The following is a 20,625-nucleotide window of genomic DNA, read 5'->3' as shown; positions in this document are numbered from 1 at the left end:
TGATTGTTAATTTTGCTCGTGTCTTGACACGAAAAAGCTGTTTACTATGTCTATCACTTTGCATTGGAAATCACCAATCATGTTTTAACATTTGTTGCACTTGCACTTTAAAAAGCTTGTGTCCCTCCCTTAACATCATGTGATCAAGGCCTCTGAGAAGGCCGAAATGTTATGCTGGTGGCGATTCTCGAACTTAAATAAATATTTATTCACCTCAGCCTGGGTCAACTTTAGTTTTCTGTACCGGCGATACCTGTTGGTGTCAGGTTTATCTCCACGGGATCCAGTTGTTGCACTAATGGTTCCACCTCCAAATGTCACCAACACCCTGAAGTACAAACACAGGGTGTTCGAGCCATTAGGCGAGGGAGAAAAATAACAAACTAAAATAACAAAGCAAGGGAAGGGAAAAGGAAAGGAAAGGGTCTGCAGGGAAAGGATACCTGTAACAAGAAACAAGACGTATTCAGTAATGGCAGTACTTTCCACAGTGCTACACTCATAAAGTCTCTCTATAAAGCACATATGTATATACCTGCATTTAAATGAAAGGAAAACCTGGGACCTGATTCATGAACTCAAAATAAGACCTCCAACATAATCAGGGGGAAATCCTATGGGAAACAGTAAGCAAACAAGTGAATGAAGTAAGCGCTCTGTAACCTTTTTCATGGGAATGGGATGGCAACAACCAACAAACACTACATACCCCCAGACATGTTAAAGGACGCCTTGTACATTCAGAGCCATGAAGTGTTGAATAATAATGGTACAATCCACTGTAACAGGATACGGAAGTGTGTGGGAGGCAAGAACCACAACACTCCGCTCCTTTACAGTCGTGAGAAAAGAAACTAAAGAAGCAAACCAACACCGTATCTAGGAACACGTAGTTGCGACCACCACAGTGTTCTAATACCAGAGATGTGAGTAGATACAAGCGGTAACGCGTAGTTAACCTCACTACCGCGCTCCACTCCTAGTTCTTAACCCAGTCCACAAATAACTGATAGCGGTAACACGTGGTTTCGACCGCCACCGTGCTCCGCTTTACAGCGCCTCCAATGTGCAAACAGCTCCGTTCTTAACCTCAGAACGGTATGGAAAGAGCAATGTAACAACGTGAGAAGCACCAGGAACCCCCTGGTAGGCTCTCACCACAATAGTGAACAAGGTTGAAAACGGATACAGCTCATACACGTCTCCTCCGTGTATCAATAGGTATTGCAGTACAACGGGGACACAGAAACAGACGAGGCTTTACCTTGAGCGATGCCCCACACGATCTCTCGATCTATCCTGGGAGACACCCGACTCACCGCTCCAATGAGAGAGGAAAAGCAGCAAAACAGGAACTGGCGCGCAGAGCAGCCGCTCTCACGCCGGGATCTGGGCTCAGAATAACAAGCACCCGGAAGCGTCTTTCCAGCACTGAAATACTTCCTGGAAAGACCCCGGAGGATCATGGGACACGTAGTTCGAAAATGGGCAAGGCAGGCGCAAGGCGGTGAAACCTGACAGTTGGCTACGGGGGTAGGCTGGTTCTTTTGAGACGAGTGCGAGTTATATATATATATATATATATATATATATATATATATATATATATATATATATATATATATATATATATATATATATATATATATATATTACCTACTGGCGGACCCTAGTAGGTAGATATAGTTAGGACCTAGTTTCCATAGGAAATCCGCAACATTCTATTTGGAATAACTTTGGCGCCGGTTGACGAATCTTCGCGATATTCTCCAAGAAGATGGGGAGCTTTGCTCCACTCCTATCCTGAAAGTTTCCGGGTGTTTCATCAAGCGGGGGCCGAGAAAAAAGGGGGGTCCCAAAACATGTTTTCCCCATGCAATTTTCCATAGGGACCTTTAAGTGAGGCTACAGCCCGAGCTGCTGAACGGAATTACACCAAATTTGGCAAAACGGTAGAGTTTGGTTTGCAGATCACGCTTTTTGTTAAATGGTATAAAAATGTGTGCAGTAGTTACTGTGAAAATCAAGAGTAAAATCATAGATATATCTATGGACGAAGTAGGGTACGCGTATCCTCCCGAGCACAAGCTTTATGCTAATTGGCTGTCAACACTCCAAACCAGGAAGTTTTAGAAAAAGAAACGCGAAAAACAAGAAAAGGGGGCAGGGTAGAAAACACCCTGACCCCCTAGGCCTGCTTAGGGGGTCCCACAAGGACCCCCAAGGACCAAACATTTTTATTTATTTTTTTAAATTGCGGGATGTGCGTAGGATTTGCGTATCATGCTTAACCCCCCCACCAAAAAACGAAGCGCGGACTCCCGTGCTTTAATTCTTTTATATTCAAAATAGGGGGGGGGTCTGTGACGGACCCCCCAGCCCTGGGGACCACCACCCCTGGGGCTTGTAAATGTTGGGAGGGGGGCTGCGCGGCCCCCCTCCTGGAGCCTAGTGGTGGCCCTGGGGACCCCCACCCCCCAGGGCCGACTCCTGCACTGTAATTTGCTATGGTAGGGCGGGAGTGTAGCAAACTGCTTTGGTTTTTGGAAGAGAGAGCAGGAAACCTGCTCTCTCTTCCAAAAAACCAAAGCCGATTGCTTTTCTACATGGGGAGCAGCATGTTAGCTGCTCCCCATGTAGAAAAGCAATGCCGGCTCCCGCAGGTTGGGGGAGCCGGCTGGGACCATGGGGGGTTGGGGACCCCCCTACGGGCCCAATGAGGAGGGCCAGCCCCGGGGGATGGGGTCCCCGGGGCTAGTAGTGGCCCGGGGCCATGTGTCTCAATCTGTTGCATGTAACAACGAACTGAGAGTTGGTCCCGACTCACGGCTACAACACTAGGGAATAAACACGTTCCAATATGGCGCCCACGTGGCTCACAGGGGTTTTGTTGTCCTTTGTTTATGACCATGTGAAACTTTATTAACATGTCCGACGCGCGGTGCCGTGAACACCGAAGAAGGCTACACGCCGAAACGCGTCTGTTTGTTTGGCAGAGATAATTAAAAGTTCACTTAAACGCCCCCCACGAGTGCGTTTTTTCTTTGTTTAATATGAAGAATTTTGGAGCCTGATATATATATGTAGAGAACGACGTGGTCAGTAAAGTGGGAGATGACCACGTCGTTCTCTGGGTCCGCTACATTGACGACATCTTTTGCGTTTGGAAAGGCACATTTGAGGAAGAAAAAGAATTTGAGGTCATCCTAAATGACAATTCGTTGAACCTTCAGTTCACAAGCCTCATAGATAAGAACAAATTTGAATTTTTGGATGTTAATCTTGAAGTAATTGATGGTGTACTTACAAGCACTCTCTTTCTCAAACCTACTGCAGGCAATAGCCTGCTACATGCAGGTAGTTGCCATCCATCCAACTTGATACGAAGTATCCCATTGGGAGAATTGATCAGGGCAAAACGTAATTGCAGCTCGCAAGTAGGGTATGAAGAAGAAAGGAACACAATGAGCAGAAGGTTCAGTGAGAGAGGATATAGCAGGACAGTGATTAAACAAGCTGAAATTAAAGTGGACCAGATGATCAGGAAGGATCTTCTTATCCCCAAAAGACGGGTGAATACTGAGCAAATCAGATTCATCACTAATTATGACAATCAATCGTGGGAATTGAGGAGGAGCCTTAGGAAATATTGGGACATCCTCAAACTTGACACAGATCTGAAGGAGGCAATAAGTGATAACCCTTCCTTCACATTTAGGAAGGCTAAATCACTGAAGGATACACTGAGCAATGCTTTAATTCAAGAACGCGCCAAAACCAGTCAGATACAGGGATTCTATCCATGCAGAAAATGTAAAGCGTGCAGAAATAGACAGAAGTGCAAGAATTTAAAAATCTCAAAAGATCAGGCTGAGCATAAAATAACCAAACACTTGGGATGCAACACAGAATATGCAGTGTATGCATTACAATGCCCTTGTAACAAGTTTTACATCGACATGACCAAGAAGAAAGCTAAATTAAGAACATTGGAGCACTTAAGAGCTATTAAAAACGTTATTCCGCAATACCCAGTGGCGCGACATTTCGCTGCATAGCACAAACAGAACCCCGATTTACTGAAATTCTATGTGATTGACTGTGTGGAGAATAAAGAGAGAGGTGGCAACAGATTGTTGGAACTGCAAAAACTAGAATCACGTTACATCATACTATACAACACGACATACCCCGCAGGTCACAATTTGGGGGAGGAGTTAGCAGTTCATTTACAAACTTGAAATACATGATTGAAGTTAGAAGCTGCCTTTTGAGAGAAATTCCATTCTGTGAGATTTTAAATATGTTTTTAACGTGATTAGCTGGTTTATTATAGTAAATTGTTTGCATACTGTCCCTTTAATTCACAGATAACATTTGAAGATGTGTTGTGCAGTTGGACTGAATTAGCCCACAAAGGCAATATTCCTGAAGCATGAATTATGATGTTGATGATTCAACCATATGGGATTGAGTACTATGCCCACTTGAGCTTCATTTGAGAACAAAATGAAACGATTGTTGGAACCATGGCATGGACGGTCATGATTTACTTGTCGGACTGATGGAATTCCAGATATGTGAATATGCCCACTCGGGCAACATGGAGTTGGTTCTAACATATGGACAAATTAAGAGAGCAATGCCGCAATTGACTCGTAATGCTCAAAATTCCCAATATGGTCTTTGTTAATATGTGGAGCTGGTAACACGGTTCTAATTATGCGGGTGGTAATAATAACTGCTTTTGACACTTTCTATGAATACTTTACAATTTTATTGTTTCAAAATCGGACATGTACTGCAACTAAGTAACTTTTCCATGTCTCTGATCACGTGCACGTTCTTGATATAGAATCATATACCTTTAAAAAGAATGGCCGCTAGAGTTGAATCACCCGTGAGCAAGAAGTCCGTGTACTTCGAAACGCGTGGGCTGTTTGTTTTTCGTGTGCCAATAAAAATACCGCACTAAGCACTATTTGGTCCTCGGCTCTGTTTTTTTGTGGAACTATCACGCTGTAACCAGGAGTTGTGCATTAAGAGGGGGCGTCGATCCCGCCGAGTGCCCGCCGCGATGAGTGGCTTAAGCACGCCAAATCGGGTGTGTGAAATATATATATATAATTCACTAGACACTACAGTCAACACTCAGTGGATTTTATAGACGTCAAAGTCACTAATGTAAACAATCAACTTGCCACAGCACTTTTTCACAAAGAAACAATAGGAAATTCCATACTCCACTCCACTAGTGCACACCACCCTAGTTTCCGATGGGGAATCCCTTTCAGTGAGTTCCTCAGGGCTAAACACAACTGTTCGACTGAGCCAGATTTCCAGAACACAAAGGCAGAGATGATGGGGAGATTTAGAGCCAGAGGCTATCCAAGCAAATCACTCATATAGGCTGAGTCTAGGGTAGACCGGTTGACAAGAGAAGATACACTGACTCCTAAAACTAGCACAACAACTACCAACCTAGAGACATCAAGGTAAGGAGGGAAAGTGAGATTCATAACTAGGTATTGCAGCCAGTCTAAATATATACAGAAAATTCTCAAAAATCAATGGGGTATATTAAGACAAGATCCCATACTAAGGAATGTCATTGGTACCACCCCGGGCATTTCATATAGACGAGGCCAGTCTTTAAAAGACATCCTAGTTCAGAGCCACTTACCCCCAAAAGAAACCTATTGGTTACAAACTACCAAGGCTTCAGAAAATGTGGTAATTGTAAGGCGTACAAGTTTAGCCAGAACTGAATGTCATCATCTTACCTAAAACTAAAATGAAATGGAAAATTAATACTCTGATCACGTGCACCACGGAATTTGTAGTTTACCTTATCCGCTGCCCATGCAACTTATGGTATATAGGGTCAACTACATTTCCAGTGAAGAACCGCATACTAGAACATTGGCGTGCGATTACTAATCAGGACTTCTCGTACAGCACTGGGAGGCATTTTAGCCAATTCCACCAAAATGATGTATCTAAAGCAAGCATTGTAGGGATCGGCACGATCAAAAATAACATCAGAGGTGGAGACAGAGTGAGCGCATTACGCAAATTAGAATCACGTTTGATCCTATTGGCAGGAACCCGCTTTCCTGATGGCCTCAATTACATTCCCATCTTTTAAAATGAATACATTCAGTGACCAGTAGAATTGACATTAGTAGAGCTGACTCTTTACTACACACATATTGTTTTTTATCTTCCCCTTCCCGCACACCCTCACACCTTCGTTGTCCACACCAGTTGCATATCATATCAAGAGGTTTTTCCTGAGCATGGTCTCTTGAATCATTCAATGTAGATGTGAGAGATAGATCTCTTTTTTGCTCTGAACATATAGCAACCAAACCCTCTTTCTTCTCCTTTTCTTTTTCTACGATTGGAAAGCGAGACATCTAACAACAGCCATTACTAAGACCAACTTTCCTTTGGATCTTCTTAACCAACAGAATCAACCTCCATCACCAAATCACCTAAAACATTTATTAGTATGACTGAACGGCTATTAGGGGTATTTAATCATTATTTGCTAATGTAAATATGTATACAATTGACCCTGTACTTAACTTGAACTGTTTTGTCAGGAATACGGGTACTATACCTTAATTTGTATTCATAATTGTAATTTATTTCGAAATCTGGAAGGTTATCAGACAGACCATGCAGGATATACCTTTTACATAATATGGTACTATACCTAAATTGTGTATTTATACTTGGAACTTTTAAAACCTGTTGATATGTAATGCCGGAGTTTTTCTCCAAAAAAATGATTTATTTGCACAAAAAATCACTATGAGCACATTGAAATGAGTTATCCAGTATCAGTGACAGTAACTGATTTTTTTTTTCAGAACAAAAAACAGTAACTGATTTTAAATGAAAATGTAACAAGAATTTATTGTTCATTCAATCTGATGCTATTGAAAATGTGATTTTGAAATATTTTGTCTATTTTCATGACTTTATGCGATTACACCTTTAAAAGGTGGTACGAGGCAAACGCGGGTCATGTGACCAAGAACAACTTGTTGTTCGAAACGTGTTATCCAGTGACTGCTTAAATTGCCATTAAAACTGCTGCTGCAGAATTACGGGCTTGTGTGGACTTCTTACCTGGATTCCGAGACTGCATATATATATATATACATATATATGACGAAAAAGTACCTCAAGAAGAAGGACTCAGAGGCCAGAGGGAATTCAGGACAAACAGTTCGTTTAATGCAAAGGTAAGCAGTGGCGGCGAATGCATTTCGGCTCGATGAGCCTTCCTCAGCGCCCAATCACTGTGGTCTGTCCTCCCCCTCTATAGTTTTCTCACTGCATTTAATACCTTCCAGCACTTGAGTCTCCTCCCCCTAAAGCAGTCGGCTCACTCTTTGCAGTTCGTGGAAATGAAGGACCGCAAAACCCAGAGTGCACTGTGGCGGTCACTCCGGGGGGGTGGCGTGGAGGAGTAAGATTGACAGTAGGTCCGTGCTGGATACAGGGAGGTGGGGGTAGGCACGCATCCTAAATACCAGTGAATGTCCACGATCCAAAGATCAGGCTGAGCATAAAATAACCAAACACTTGGGATGCAACACAGAATATGCAGTGTATGCATTACAATGCCCTTGTAACAAGTTTTACATCGACATGACCAAGAAGAAAGCTAAATTAAGAACATTGGAGCACTTAAGAGCTATTAAAAACGTTATTCCGCAATACCCAGTGGCGCGACATTTCGCTGCATAGCACAAACAGAACCCCGATTTACTGAAATTCTATGTGATTGACTGTGTGGAGAATAAAGAGAGAGGTGGCAACAGATTGTTGGAACTGCAAAAACTAGAATCACGTTACATCATACTATACAACACGACATACCCCGCAGGTCACAATTTGGGGGAGGAGTTAGCAGTTCATTTACAAACTTGAAATACATGATTGAAGTTAGAAGCTGCCTTTTGAGAGAAATTCCATTCTGTGAGATTTTAAATATGTTTTTAACGTGATTAGCTGGTTTATTATAGTAAATTGTTTGCATACTGTCCCTTTAATTCACAGATAACATTTGAAGATGTGTTGTGCAGTTGGACTGAATTAGCCCACAAAGGCAATATTCCTGAAGCATGAATTATGATGTTGATGATTCAACCATATGGGATTGAGTACTATGCCCACTTGAGCTTCATTTGAGAACAAAATGAAACGATTGTTGGAACCATGGCATGGACGGTCATGATTTACTTGTCGGACTGATGGAATTCCAGATATGTGAATATGCCCACTCGGGCAACATGGAGTTGGTTCTAACATATGGACAAATTAAGAGAGCAATGCCGCAATTGACTCGTAATGCTCAAAATTCCCAATATGGTCTTTGTTAATATGTGGAGCTGGTAACACGGTTCTAATTATGCGGGTGGTAATAATAACTGCTTTTGACACTTTCTATGAATACTTTACAATTTTATTGTTTCAAAATCGGACATGTACTGCAACTAAGTAACTTTTCCATGTCTCTGATCACGTGCACGTTCTTGATATAGAATCATATACCTTTAAAAAGAATGGCCGCTAGAGTTGAATCACCCGTGAGCAAGAAGTCCGTGTACTTCGAAACGCGTGGGCTGTTTGTTTTTCGTGTGCCAATAAAAATACCGCACTAAGCACTATTTGGTCCTCGGCTCTGTTTTTTTGTGGAACTATCACGCTGTAACCAGGAGTTGTGCATTAAGAGGGGGCGTCGATCCCGCCGAGTGCCCGCCGCGATGAGTGGCTTAAGCACGCCAAATCGGGTGTGTGAAATATATATATATAATTCACTAGACACTACAGTCAACACTCAGTGGATTTTATAGACGTCAAAGTCACTAATGTAAACAATCAACTTGCCACAGCACTTTTTCACAAAGAAACAATAGGAAATTCCATACTCCACTCCACTAGTGCACACCACCCTAGTTTCCGATGGGGAATCCCTTTCAGTGAGTTCCTCAGGGCTAAACACAACTGTTCGACTGAGCCAGATTTCCAGAACACAAAGGCAGAGATGATGGGGAGATTTAGAGCCAGAGGCTATCCAAGCAAATCACTCATATAGGCTGAGTCTAGGGTAGACCGGTTGACAAGAGAAGATACACTGACTCCTAAAACTAGCACAACAACTACCAACCTAGAGACATCAAGGAAAGGAGGGAAAGTGAGATTCATAACTAGGTATTGCAGCCAGTCTAAATATATACAGAAAATTCTCAAAAATCAATGGGGTATATTAAGACAAGATCCCATACTAAGGAATGTCATTGGTACCACCCCGGGCATTTCATATAGACGAGGCCAGTCTTTAAAAGACATCCTAGTTCAGAGCCACTTACCCCCAAAAGAAACCTATTGGTTACAAACTACCAAGGCTTCAGAAAATGTGGTAATTGTAAGGCGTACAAGTTTAGCCAGAACTGAATGTCATCATCTTACCTAAAACTAAAATGAAATGGAAAATTAATACTCTGATCACGTGCACCACGGAATTTGTAGTTTACCTTATCCGCTGCCCATGCAACTTATGGTATATAGGGTCAACTACATTTCCAGTGAAGAACCGCATACTAGAACATTGGCGTGCGATTACTAATCAGGACTTCTCGTACAGCACTGGGAGGCATTTTAGCCAATTCCACCAAAATGATGTATCTAAAGCAAGCATTGTAGGGATCGGCACGATCAAAAATAACATCAGAGGTGGAGACAGAGTGAGCGCATTACGCAAATTAGAATCACGTTTGATCCTATTGGCAGGAACCCGCTTTCCTGATGGCCTCAATTACATTCCCATCTTTTAAAATGAATACATTCAGTGACCAGTAGAATTGACATTAGTAGAGCTGACTCTTTACTACACACATATTGTTTTTTATCTTCCCCTTCCCGCACACCCTCACACCTTCGTTGTCCACACCAGTTGCATATCATATCAAGAGGTTTTTCCTGAGCATGGTCTCTTGAATCATTCAATGTAGATGTGAGAGATAGATCTCTTTTTTGCTCTGAACATATAGCAACCAAACCCTCTTTCTTCTCCTTTTCTTTTTCTAGGATTGGAAAGCGAGACATCTAACAACAGCCATTACTAAGACCAACTTTCCTTTGGATCTTCTTAACCAACAGAATCAACCTTGTGAGAAGTTGGCCTGGTAGGGGATGTTTCCAATTCTGGAACCACCTACTACCTGACCAAACAATCCCCTTATGGTGTCTGGTTGTAAGTCAACCTTATTAGACAAGCTATCCTAGGGGTAGCATGGACTAAGCAGCCTAAAGGCTTAACTTAAGAGGTCGTGTTAAGCGAGCTGTTTTACCACATACAATCCTGTAATACCAAATGAAAGGACACCACACAAGTATATATTATAAAAATATATGTGTTTATTACTAAAAACAATCCCCAGTATTCTTTATGAATAAAGGGGCACAAGCGTTAAATCAAAAGCACTGTTTAAACATACAAGTTGCACAATTATGGATGAGGGCGGGGGGCCACTCAAACCATATACTAAACAAGTGGTATAAGAGAGGCCACTCGAACAGTGGTTAGGCCTAGGGCCTAGGGAATCGCTGGGAGCAGTCAGGACAAGCAATGCTGAAGTCGGGAATGGCCCTCGGGATTCGGGAGATGTGCGGAAAGCGCACGCATGCACCAATGTTAACCAATGGTGCGTAAAAGTCAAATAGTTAAAGTTTAAGGACACTTCCGCTGAACCTAGAGGAACAAAACTTAACACACAGACCCTAGAGGTGTGCACCAGTGTGGGAACACCGGCGGAGCAAAGTTACCTCACCCACAGGAAGTGGGTGCACAGGGTCGAAGTGGCGTCGGGTTTTGACACGCAGGCTCTTGGTGCTTGAAGCTGAAAGGGCTGCAGGCAGGGTGAAGACGAAGTGTCCGGTGGAGTCCAAGAGTGGACTCAAGTTGTAGAGTACCTGAAAGCAGAGGGGACAGAGTCTGGGTCACTCAGCAGTGACCAGGGTGGAACCAGGACGGAACCAGGCAATGTCGGGCGCAATCAGGTGGTCGTCGAGGCGCTTCTCTTCGCTGTCACGTGGGCTCTGGGGCATCTGCGACGTCCAGGAGCAGGTCACGATCTGTCCCACGCAGGCTCTCACCGTCGGTGCAGTCGGCTTCCGGTTTGGAGCAAACAAGCCTTGGTAAGAGCAATCCACGCGGGATTGGAAGATGGCGTCTCACTCGGACCAGGAAGGTCAGAGTCGGGGCTCCCTTTCAGGGGAGCTGGTGTGGATCTGGAGCAACCAGAACCACGAGTCTTCTTTTGTAGTTCGTCGGCACAGGGACCACAAGCCAGCTGGCAAGTGACCGGGCCAACGCGTTGAGCCAAATCGTGCCAAAGGGCCCCACGCAGCACTCGTCGAGTGTGGAGGGCTGAACTTCGGCTCAGGAGTAGCTCAGGGTGGGGGCTTCTCAAACCCCGGTGTACAGCTTCGAGGGTCACTCGTGGGCTGCACGGTCAGCGTCTCGTGGTCACTTCAAGATGGCGTGCCCCACGCTTCCGGTCGCCTCCACGGGTCTCAGCTTTGCAGGGACTGTGGATCGGGCTGTTAGAAGCTGGGCAGGCTTGATCTCGTCGATCTCAGTCGCTCGAGTTCCGGCGGGAACTGCAACTAAGTAGACGTCGAGGGCTGGATGGTGCCTGCTGCTGCAGGGTGGTCACTCCTTGACCACAAGGGAGATTCTTCGGGCTTCCACGTTGAGATGGAGGGCGAAGGGTCCAGAATATCGTTTCAAATGTTTCTTCCAGGAAATCTGATGTGCATTGGCACTGCTCCCACTCTTATTCGAATCTGGTGGGCGTGATTACCTGCTAGGTCCCCTCCTATGGGTGGGACCCAGGAAGTGGGTGGATACACCCCCTTCCTTTGATCCAGGCCGCCCTGGCACGAGGGCTGGAGTGCCCCAGAACCGGTTTGGCCGGATTATGCAAGGGGCAGCCTTGTGCGCCCCAGGCAGTGTCTGGTTTCTTTCAAACCTCCCTGCTACAATACACTATCTCCTGTCTGGAGGGCGGTGACACCCTCCTGTGACAGGAAACCCTTTGTCCAGGACCCCCTTGACTGGGTTTCGGTCAGCTCCAGGGGTCCAGACATTTGTCTGTGGCAGAGGCATCCATTTTGTGGATCTTAAGGCCTTTGGAGAAATCAACCGCATTAAAGTGAAGTAACATGTCTTACCCCTCTAGAGGGGTGGAATGCCATCCCCGTCGCCAGAACTGGCGAGGGGATGGTATTCCAAAGCGTATGACACCTTACACGACATGTTTTGATAAAGCCAAACCAGAGTTGCTAAATAACCGCGAGGATTATAAGGCACTTAATAGTATATGGTATGGCATTATCCTGAAACAGCTTAGGGATTTGTTCCCGACGGCTGCAGACAGGCTCAGCTCATGCTAGAGCTCCATCTCACATAAAAACCAAGCACCCAGCCTCCAGGATTGGTGAGGCCTGTCTATAGGAGTGGCTCACAGGTTTACATGTGTCCAGATATAGGTTTAGACATAGGTATACTATATCTAAGCAAGGGGTGTGTACACCACCTTACCCCAGCTGAGTGATCAGCCAGTTGTGTCAATTTAAGAACCAGCCAGGGGTGGCAAAAGATATGCTGCAGCCCCTGGTAGGCCTTAGTGGCTCCTGTGCCCTGTGCACCTATAGTGCATTCTACAGGGGCTGAAAAGGAGTCCATTTCCAATTGGTATGTACCTAGGGTACATGGAATCCATTTTACAGAGAGAGCAGATGGCCTGGGGCCCTGATTAGCAGGGAACCAGGTCAACTAAGTAAAAAAAACCAGCTAAACACAGGCAAAAAAATCTGGGGTAACCATAGTCAGGTAGCCACCTTCCTACATAACCCCCCCCCCAAACGAAAGGAGATAAGGCTATCCTTGGCCAGGTAAGCCTATATTGCCTGAGTGGCCATATAAGGAAGTACCTGCACTAGCATGGGTACCCCCTGTCTCATGGTCCACTAAGCAGTCCCTCACCCTTTGGGTATTAGAGGGTCTCCACCATAGGGAATCACTACCTTGGGTGTGTTTATGCAAAGTTAAAGGCTGGTTTGGATATGGAGTATTGAAGTGAGGCTCTACTAATTTAGGGCTTAGCTTCCTCCAATTATCTTCCACCATGTGTGCCTTTCTTTCTTTAACTGAGTTGCACTGTGCTCTCAGGGTCAACCTCTGGCTACCTAAAGCTGGAGGCTGGGCCCCTCTGTTTGGCTTGCTGGAGGGACAGTTCAGGTTTGGGCCCTTTGGGTCCCAGGTTTGGCTGTGCCCAACAGAATCCATCTGGGGGAGGTCCCTAACTGTTTTTAAGGGGGCTCCCTCAGGAGTTTTTAAAGTTTTCACCTTACTAGGGCTACTAGTTTTGGTGCACCTAATCTTTTGCTGGGGGTGCTTTATTTGACAGGGGGCCCTCTGGGTCTCACTGTCCTTCTTGTCCTCTGCAGCCCTGGGCTGGCTAAGGCAAGGGAGAGAGGGGCAGGTTACCTGCTCCAGACTGGGTCCCACCTGAGAAGGGTCCACTGACATCAGAGGTTCTGTCAGGCTAGGCCCAACCACCTCTGGGGCAGTTCCTTCATCAGGGGTAAGATCAGTTCCCTGAGGAGGCTGATCCTGTCCTAAAGTCTGGTGAGGGGGAGATTTCTCTTCCTCCTCCATGCTCTCAGTTTGTGTGGAGTTATCCATCATTTCAGGTTTCACAACACACGTGTCAGTTTGAGTTTGGGCTGTGGCCATCACAGCCCCACCAACCTTTTCAGGAGGAGACTCAGTTTGGGTTTCTGCTGTTATCATAACAGCTTTGCTATTCTGTTCAGGAAGAGCTTTTGCTAAAGATGGGGCAGGGAGTATCTCCGCCCTACCAACCTTTTCAGGAAGGACATCTTGAATTGGGGCTGTAGCCATTACAGCCCCACTAACCTTTCCATTGGAATTTACCATTCTAGAATGGATTTCCTGTTCAACCCCAGCCCAGGCTGAGATTTCTAAATCATTACCCAGTAGACAGTCTACAGGCAAGTTTGGGGACACTGCCACTCTCTTTGGGCCAGTGACACCTCCCCAGCTGAGACTTACTACTGCCATGGGATGATTTGTTTGGATGCCATCAATGTTTATTACCTGGTATGTGGCACCAGGTAAAAGTTGCTTAGAGGGGACTATGCCATCAGCCACCATGGTGATGCTAGCCCCTGTGTCTCTAAAAGCTTCAACTCTTAAACCATTGATGATGGGTTCTTGTCTATACTTGCTCAAAGTATTTGGGCAAGCAGAGAAGTTGGCAAACCCCATGCCAGCCTCATAAACAAGATCATTGGGTGATGGGGACCTGGATAGGCCAGGGTCCACCTGATTTCCAAAAGTAAACCCACCCAGATTCCTGGGTGTGCTTCCACTTCCTGGGGGATTACTGCTGACAGTAACAGGAGGTGTTGAAGCTGGCTTTGGAGGTATATTTTCTTTATTGTTATTCTTGGGACAACAGCTGTCTGTTTTGTAATGCCCCACCTGTTTACAGGGATAACAATAGGGTTTTTTCTCAGTTGAAGAAGTGTCTTGGGACCCACCCCCATCCTTGGAGTTTTGGGGCCCTGGGGAAGTCCTTTCTTTACTTTTATCCCCACCCTTATCTTGAGGCTTGGTAGACTCCTTCTTCTGGTTACTGTCCTGATTCTTAGGCCTAATCCTGGTTCTGACCCATTTGTCTGCCTTCTTTCCCAATTCTTGGGGAGAGGTCAGATCAGAGTCTACCAGGTGCTGGTGTAAGAGCTGGTTCTGACAATTACTTAGGATCTGCTCCCTCATAATCAAATTATACAATCCTGTAAAGTCATGTACTTTGCTGCCATGTAGCCAACCCTCCAGAGCCTTAGTAGCACAATCTACAAAATCAGTCCAGTCCTGAGTCTGTGTCTTCTGGGTGTCTCTGAACTTGAACCTGTACTGTTCAGTGGTTAAGCCAAACCCATCTATCAGGACACTCTTCAGGACTTTGTAATTGTTTGCATCCTCATGTCTAACAGTGAGGAGCTTGTCTCTCCCTTTCTCTGAAAAGGAGTACCATAAGATTGCTGCCCACTGTTCCTCAGGAACCTGCTGTACCATGCAGGCTCTCTCAAGAGCAGTCATCCACTTGTGGATGTCATCCCCTTCCTTGTAGGGGGGCACAATCTTTGTCAGGTTTCTACTATCATAGGACCTGGGTTTCTCTTTAGGAATATTGCTGCCACCAGTGGCATCTAAGCCACACAATTTCTGCTCTCTTGCCAAGGCAAGTTTAGCTTGAGCCAAGGCTACCTCCTCCCTCTCTATCTGGAGTTTGACAGCCCTCATTCTGGCCCTATGCTCTAACTTTTGAGAAGCATTCATGCCTCTCTGTGATTCTCTGGAGGCACTAGAAAGATGAGAGTCCCCTGAGGGAGATCTCACTCTTCTGTTGCCTGGGAGAATCATATGTTGGGTTCTGGGGAGGTGCTGGCCCTCTCCATTCCCCAGTAGGTCCAAGTTGGCCTGGCTAAGCCTACCAACTGGAACCTGGCTACCCTGATCCTGTACTCCTAAGTCCTCAACATCTGAGTCCTCATCCAAGTCATCATCATCCTCCTCTTCAAGGGGATCAACTGCAGGGGGGTTCCCTCCAGTTCCTGTATCTAGGGAAGCTGCTTTTGCCTTCTCTAAGTCATCCTGTTCTAGGATTTCTACCAGGATTAGGCAGGTGGGGCTTCTGCCCCTTTTTAACCCTCTTGCTTTGCACAAGGCAATCAAGTCTCTGCGGGTTAGTTTGTCATATCCAAAAGTTGCCTGGGTAGGGTCAACTGTCACAGGACTAGACCCTGAGGCCTTTCCTGTGTCAGACATGGTTACTAGTGAGGTGTAAGTGGTGCACTTACCTACACTAAGTGTTTTCCTACTGGACCTTGCTAGTGAGTTGTAGTCAGGGGTGTGCTACTCCCTTCAACCTACAACTACTAAGTTCAGTAGAACTTAATATGCTAAGCTTTTGATTTTATATGTACCTAGAGGTACTTGATGTGATCTTTCAATTTGATATAAAGATTGCAATGGTAAAACAACAGCAAGCTCAAATCCGCACCGCTGCTCACCAATGTGAGAAGTTGGCCTGGTAGGGGATGTTTCCAATTCTGGAACCACCTACTACCTGACCAAACAATCCCCTTATGGTGTCTGGTTGTAAGTCAACCTTATTAGACAAGCTATCCTAGGGGTAGCATGGACTAAGCAGCCTAAAGGCTTAACTTAAGAGGTCGTGTTAAGCGAGCTGTTTTACCACATACAATCCTGTAATACCAAATGAAAGGACACCACACAAGTATATATTATAAAAATATATGTGTTTATTACTAAAAACAATCCCCAGTATTCTTTATGAATAAAGGGGCACAAGCGTTAAATCAAAAGCACTGTTTAAACATACAAGTTGCACAATTATGGATGAGGGCGGGGGGCCACTCAAACCATATACTAAACAAGTGGTATAAGAGAGGCCACTCGAACAGTGGTTAGGCCTAGGGCCTAGGGAATCGCTGGGAGCAGTCAGGACAAGCAATGCTGAAGTCGGGAATGGCCCTCGGGATTCGGGAGATGTGCGGAAAGCGCACGCATGCACCAATGTTAACCAATGGTGCGTAAAAGTCAAATAGTTAAAGTTTAAGGACACTTCCGCTGAACCTAGAGGAACAAAACTTAACACACAGACCCTAGAGGTGTGCACCAGTGTGGGAACACCGGCGGAGCAAAGTTACCTCACCCACAGGAAGTGGGTGCACAGGGTCGAAGTGGCGTCGGGTTTTGACACGCAGGCTCTTGGTGCTTGAAGCTGAAAGGGCTGCAGGCAGGGTGAAGACGAAGTGTCCGGTGGAGTCCAAGAGTGGACTCAAGTTGTAGAGTACCTGAAAGCAGAGGGGACAGAGTCTGGGTCACTCAGCAGTGACCAGGGTGGAACCAGGACGGAACCAGGCAATGTCGGGCGCAATCAGGTGGTCGTCGAGGCGCTTCTCTTCGCTGTCACGTGGGCTCTGGGGCATCTGCGACGTCCAGGAGCAGGTCACGATCTGTCCCACGCAGGCTCTCACCGTCGGTGCAGTCGGCTTCCGGTTTGGAGCAAACAAGCCTTGGTAAGAGCAATCCACGCGGGATTGGAAGATGGCGTCTCACTCGGACCAGGAAGGTCAGAGTCGGGGCTCCCTTTCAGGGGAGCTGGTGTGGATCTGGAGCAACCAGAACCACGAGTCTTCTTTTGTAGTTCGTCGGCACAGGGACCACAAGCCAGCTGGCAAGTGACCGGGCCAACGCGTTGAGCCAAATCGTGCCAAAGGGCCCCACGCAGCACTCGTCGAGTGTGGAGGGCTGAACTTCGGCTCAGGAGTAGCTCAGGGTGGGGGCTTCTCAAACCCCGGTGTACAGCTTCGAGGGTCACTCGTGGGCTGCACGGTCAGCGTCTCGTGGTCACTTCAAGATGGCGTGCCCCACGCTTCCGGTCGCCTCCACGGGTCTCAGCTTTGCAGGGACTGTGGATCGGGCTGTTAGAAGCTGGGCAGGCTTGATCTCGTCGATCTCAGTCGCTCGAGTTCCGGCGGGAACTGCAACTAAGTAGACGTCGAGGGCTGGATGGTGCCTGCTGCTGCAGGGTGGTCACTCCTTGACCACAAGGGAGATTCTTCGGGCTTCCACGTTGAGATGGAGGGCGAAGGGTCCAGAATATCGTTTCAAATGTTTCTTCCAGGAAATCTGATGTGCATTGGCACTGCTCCCACTCTTATTCGAATCTGGTGGGCGTGATTACCTGCTAGGTCCCCTCCTATGGGTGGGACCCAGGAAGTGGGTGGATACACCCCCTTCCTTTGATCCAGGCCGCCCTGGCACGAGGGCTGGAGTGCCCCAGAACCGGTTTGGCCGGATTATGCAAGGGGCAGCCTTGTGCGCCCCAGGCAGTGTCTGGTTTCTTTCAAACCTCCCTGCTACAATACACTATCTCCTGTCTGGAGGGCGGTGACACCCTCCTGTGACAGGAAACCCTTTGTCCAGGACCCCCTTGACTGGGTTTCGGTCAGCTCCAGGGGTCCAGACATTTGTCTGTGGCAGAGGCATCCATTTTGTGGATCTTAAGGCCTTTGGAGAAATCAACCGCATTAAAGTGAAGTAACATGTCTTACCCCTCTAGAGGGGTGGAATGCCATCCCCGTCGCCAGAACTGGCGAGGGGATGGTATTCCAAAGCGTATGACACCTTACACGACATGTTTTGATAAAGCCAAACCAGAGTTGCTAAATAACCGCGAGGATTATAAGGCACTTAATAGTATATGGTATGGCATTATCCTGAAACAGCTTAGGGATTTGTTCCCGACGGCTGCAGACAGGCTCAGCTCATGCTAGAGCTCCATCTCACATAAAAACCAAGCACCCAGCCTCCAGGATTGGTGAGGCCTGTCTATAGGAGTGGCTCACAGGTTTACATGTGTCCAGATATAGGTTTAGACATAGGTATACTATATCTAAGCAAGGGGTGTGTACACCACCTTACCCCAGCTGAGTGATCAGCCAGTTGTGTCAATTTAAGAACCAGCCAGGGGTGGCAAAAGATATGCTGCAGCCCCTGGTAGGCCTTAGTGGCTCCTGTGCCCTGTGCACCTATAGTGCATTCTACAGGGGCTGACAAGGAGTCCATTTCCAATTGGTATGTACCTAGGGTACATGGAATCCATTTTACAGAGAGAGCAGATGGCCTGGGGCCCTGATTAGCAGGGAACCAGGTCAACTAAGTAAAAAAAACCAGCTAAACACAGGCAAAAAAATCTGGGGTAACCATAGTCAGGTAGCCACCTTCCTACAAACCTCCATCACCAAATCACCTAAAACATTTATTAGTATGACTGAACGGCTATTAGGGGTATTTAATCATTATTTGCTAATGTAAATATGTATACAATTGACCCTGTACTTAACTTGAACTGTTTTGTCAGGAATACGGGTACTATACCTTAATTTGTATTCATAATTGTAATTTATTTCGAAATCTGGAAGGTTATCAGACAGACCATGCAGGATATACCTTTTACATAATATGGTACTATACCTAAATTGTGTATTTATACTTGGAACTTTTAAAACCTGTTGATATGTAATGCCGGAGTTTTTTCTCCAAAAAAATGATTTATTTGCACAAAAAATCACTATGAGCACATTGAAATGAGTTATCCAGTATCAGTGACAGTAACTGATTTTTTTTTTCAGAACAAAAAACAGTAACTGATTTTAAATGAAAATGTAACAAGAATTTATTGTTCATTCAATCTGATGCTATTGAAAATGTGATTTTGAAATATTTTGTCTATTTTCATGACTTTATGCGATTACACCTTTAAAAGGTGGTACGAGGCAAACGCGGGTCATGTGACCAAGAACAACTTGTTGTTCGAAACGTGTTATCCAGTGACTGCTTAAATTGCCATTAAAACTGCTGCTGCAGAATTACGGGCTTGTGTGGACTTCTTACCTGGATTCCGAGACTGCATATATATATATATACATATATATGACGAAAAAGTACCTCAAGAAGAAGGACTCAGAGGCCAGAGGGAATTCAGGACAAACAGTTCGTTTAATGCAAAGGTAAGCAGTGGCGGCGAATGCATTTCGGCTCGATGAGCCTTCCTCAGCGCCCAATCACTGTGGTCTGTCCTCCCCCTCTATAGTTTTCTCACTGCGTTTAATACCTTCCAGCACTTGAGTCTCCTCCCCCTAAAGCAGTCGGCTCACTCTTTGCAGTTCGTGGAAATGAAGGACCGCAAAACCCAGAGTGCACTGTGGCGGTCACTCCGGGGGGGTGGCGTGGAGGAGTAAGATTGACAGTAGGTCCGTGCTGGATACAGGGAGGTGGGGGTAGGCACGCATCCTAAATACCAGTGAATGTCCACGGCTGCTCGTTCCTGGTCCCTCGTACCGCTACAGCCAGAGGTCACACATTGCAGAGTCCACTGAGCAGGGGCAGTCAATGCGGACTGTGCTCCCACGTCGGTTCAATACCAAAGTCTCCCCAATGATGCCATGTGTGTTCTGGCGGTCACAGAGGCTATCGATACCTCGATGAATGTAGTGCTGCAAGCAGCAGTTTGCCAAACTTTGCTTCTGGACACTTGAGTGTAGCGGGGCCATCTGTACTGCGTCGTCGGGCAGGCGCAGGAAACATGACGAAAAAGTACCTCAAGAAGACCATTAAAATGTGGTACGAGGCAAACACGGGTCATGTGACCAAGAACAACTTGTTGTTCGAAACGTGTTATCCAGTGACTGCTTAAATTGCCATTAAAACTGCTGCTGCAGAATTACGGGCTTGTGTGGACTTCTTACCTGGATTCCGAGACTGCATATATATATATATATATATATATATATATATATATATATATATATATATATATATATATATATATATATATATATATATATAACTAGTAGGTAGTTAAATTTAGGACCTAGGGCCTGATTGCGATGGCAGTGAACCACCACCTTCAGCCTGCC

Source organism: Lissotriton helveticus, chromosome 2_1 (assembly GCF_964261635.1).
Source record: "Lissotriton helveticus chromosome 2_1, aLisHel1.1, whole genome shotgun sequence".
Taxonomy (NCBI): domain Eukaryota; kingdom Metazoa; phylum Chordata; class Amphibia; order Caudata; family Salamandridae; genus Lissotriton; species Lissotriton helveticus.
The sequence above is the reverse complement of the archived record's forward strand: the minus strand, read 5'-3'. Positions refer to the sequence as shown.